The sequence below is a fragment of the Hetaerina americana genome, unplaced genomic scaffold (genome assembly GCF_022747635.1).
Source record: "Hetaerina americana unplaced genomic scaffold, ioHetAmer1.1.p SCAF_46, whole genome shotgun sequence".
Lineage (NCBI taxonomy): Eukaryota > Metazoa > Arthropoda > Insecta > Odonata > Calopterygidae > Hetaerina > Hetaerina americana.
The window spans coordinates 2,794,751-2,798,375 of NW_027287052.1; positions in this window are offsets into that span (position 1 = coordinate 2,794,751).

Genomic DNA, 3,625 nt, shown 5'->3' on the forward strand with positions numbered 1-3,625 from the left:
AAAAGAGATTGAGTACGAATCACACCGAGACATAGAAACTCCTACTTTGTGTCCTGCTGCGATTTCCTTGTTCACAGATCTGGGCGTTTTTCACTTTGCGACTTCCCACCACCATTGAAAGAACCGATTTAGCTAAGAAATATTACAGGATTTTCACTCTTCGCACGTGACAGAAGCCTGAAGATGAAACTGGAAAGAAATACCATAAATTAATTGCACAATGGCATGCATTTGTTTACGTCGAATTCCTGAGTAAAGTTTGGATTTGAGTCTTTAACTGGTTTACTTTTTCGAATAATTCCTCAGCGTGACACAACTTCTAGAGATAATTTTCAATATTACTTAAATATACAATAAATTTTCCTGTTGCTGAAGCATGGTTAAAACGGCACAGTTAGACCAAGTGACTCATTTATAAATCTTTCAAAGAATGGAAAAAAAGGAAAATCTATCACAGAAGTGACCGAAAAAAAGGAGGGGAAACATATTTGCACACAATCTGGGAAAAAAACTCTGAATTGAAGACCATAGTTGAATGACGCAAAGAATTTCAGGGAATGGGATTCGGGATGTTGTGAGGCAATGGATGAAATGTAACTGGAAAATTTCTTTTTGAATTCTATAGGTTCCAACGAACTACCCTAAATAAAAAATGCCAATCAAAGAGTCGTAATTGTAGCATGTAATTCACCAGTGGATGGCGACAATGGAAGCGTGAAGGGAGAGTGGTTCGGAAAATATCGAGAAAACCCCCGAATAAGTTTGACCACGGTTGACTGGTAAATGATAGTAGCGCATGTCCTGGTTGTTGACATATCCCCTCACACGGAAATGGGCTTCATCTCTGAAAAACACTACTGCGTCCTCAGGAACGTTTTCGAGAAGAACCTCAAATGCGTTCCTCCGAGGATTGCAGTCACGTTCGGAGAGTTCCTGCGCAATCGCCAACTTGTAAGGATGGTAATGAAGGTCATCGTGAAGAAGTCGCCTCACTTAACGATCAGAAAGTCCTGAAGGGCTGACGCACGTTTGCGTGCAGAACGCCGGGAGGATTGCTAGATGGCGGCTCTCTGCCTCAATGTTCTCAGGTAATCTGTTGGGCCGCGGGACTCCAGTTCTTCGTCTTGTCGCACTCGCGGTTTGCCTGAACGTAGTGACCCATGCAACAATTGATTTACGGTCCGGGACAGGGCCCAACGGGGCTACATTGCAGCGATTTCGGAAAGCTCCCTGGCTTTAAATCACAGAACATTCGTTCGAAACGTTGGCCTCGATGAAAAAAGCACGCTCCTCACTGTTCCAACGCCTGATGGAGACTGACGGGGGCGAGGAAAAACTATACAACCCCGGCTGTTGAATAAGACGACCGTGACCAAGTTACGACCACTACAGCCTGATGGGCCCGCATTTAAAAAAAGCAAGTTATGTTGTCGCACCCTGTATTCCTGCCAGGAAATATGAACGATGGATTGATTGTCAGGAGGGCTTCTGAAAATATAATTAGGGCACAAAGGTTGCCTGCAGGTGAAGGGTAGTGGAGAAGATAAGCACGATTATGAATGTTTGATAAAAAGAAATATTTATCTCGAATGCTTAGTTCAGCATAAAACTCTATTTATTTGCACCAGTTTCAGAGTTGTGATCCCTGAACCAATAGTGTTTTTTTCCTGAAGACTCGCTGTGAGTGTTGGTGAATATTTCGAGGGAGGTGAGAAGTGATGAATGTCGGCGACCGCCGTTAAATATTCTCTCAAGCGAATCTGGAGGAACGGTGGGTAGAAGGGTGGCTTGAGGCACAAAGGCACAAGTGGAGAGTCGTAAATAGGTCAAAACCCTAATATCAAAATTGAATAAATTGCATCGTTAATGCAAAGCTTGACTAAAATAAACTCTCTTACAAAGGATGCATTCGAACTACATGGTTTGGGACACGTGTTGAAAAGGGATGGGCAGGAAATGCATTATAGAGTTCGAAAGGAATGGTTTCCGCATTCGATTTAAGTTTACTTGTAAGTTGAAAAGTGGTCGTCAGCATAAAGCCTGGCCTGGCAAGTGAGAGATTGCATGGGTTCTCCCAAAAAAGGCATATGAGAGGACGATTATAGCTATCGGTTGAAAAGTTCGCATGAGATAGCGTGATGTCTAAAATGGGATAATGGACGTGAAAGCATCGTGAATAGAGGTAAGGAAGGAATTGGTTTTTCAGAAGGTGACAAAAAGTAAAATTATTTTTTAAGAAAATAAGAATGGCTATTCTCTGACTAGCTCTTCTTTTATGGAGGTGTTGAAAGTTCAATGGAGACATCGGTTTGCTCTCAAATAAAAGTGTTCCTTTTAAAGAAATAGTGAATGCAGCTGCATTATTGATAATAAATTGAAGACAGCATTCTTCCAATTCTTGTTTTCCCAAAGTGTTCTCCTTATACCCAAATACACGTAAAAGCATCATGTCAAATGCGTCTATGCCTCCAATGTTTCCGATTTAATAAAATAAACCTGGCTTCGAAATTTATGTCCTATTTTCTATCGATGCTACTTTCGACACTGCTCGATCTATGACCAACTTTAATATTGTAAGAATATCACTTCACCTAGAGGTTACAAACTTTTGTTTCTATTTATTTAAAGATTCCATTCATTCAAGCCAGAAGAAAGTGAGCGTTTACCGCAAACACAGTGTGCCAGCGGAGGCATCCCAATCTGACCCGAAGCAAAGTCGACCAACATGCACCACCGAATCAAGGGACACCCCGAGTGCCAACGCAGCACTTCGTATTTCCACCGCGAACTAACTTTCTCTTATTTGGGAAGGCTTGCTCATTGTATTACGGCATAAGATTCTATTCTATATTTATATTATTTACGCCACGAGAGCAATACGAAACCTAGACTGACAAACTAGAGCTTCGTCATCAACAAACCTAACTGATTTTACGAATTCCCCGCTGACTTTTATTCCTACATCCAGTTCTTAGCATACCACCTCAATAATGTCCTCCAAATTTGTGTGGTCAGTCGAATAAATACGTGAACTGAGGCCATAAAAACTTTATTTTGCAAAATTTAGTCTTCATCGATTTTGTTCCATTCAAAGTACTCTCCATTCGTTGCTATGCACTTATTCAATCTTCTTCCATTCCACTTTATTACCCTTCTTTCAAACCTCTCGTAAATTTTCGAGAGGGTCCTTCTGACCCTCCTAGAAACCCACGTCCGCGACCGCGGTATTCTCCGCCCTGAGCAGCTTGGCTTTCGTTCGCGTGTGTCCGCGTGTCATCAGATCCTTCGCCTCAGTGAACAAATTTCGCACGGCTTCAATCTTCGTCGTACGACGGACGCCGTCTTCCTGGACGTCGCCCGTGCTTTCGACCGCGTTTGGCACAAGGGCCTCATTTACAAAATGCATACCCTCGACTTTCCCCCTCCCCTTCTCCTTCACGTCCGAAATTACCTCTCCGATCGTACGTTCCACGTGTCGTTGGGTGATTCCCTCTCTTCTGTAAAGAGAGCCGAGGCGGGCGTGCCGCAGGGCTCTCTTATCATCCCTCTTTTATTCAACTTGTACGTCAACGATCTGCCTTCTACACCTCACACTTCCCTTTACATGTACGCCGATGACACTGCT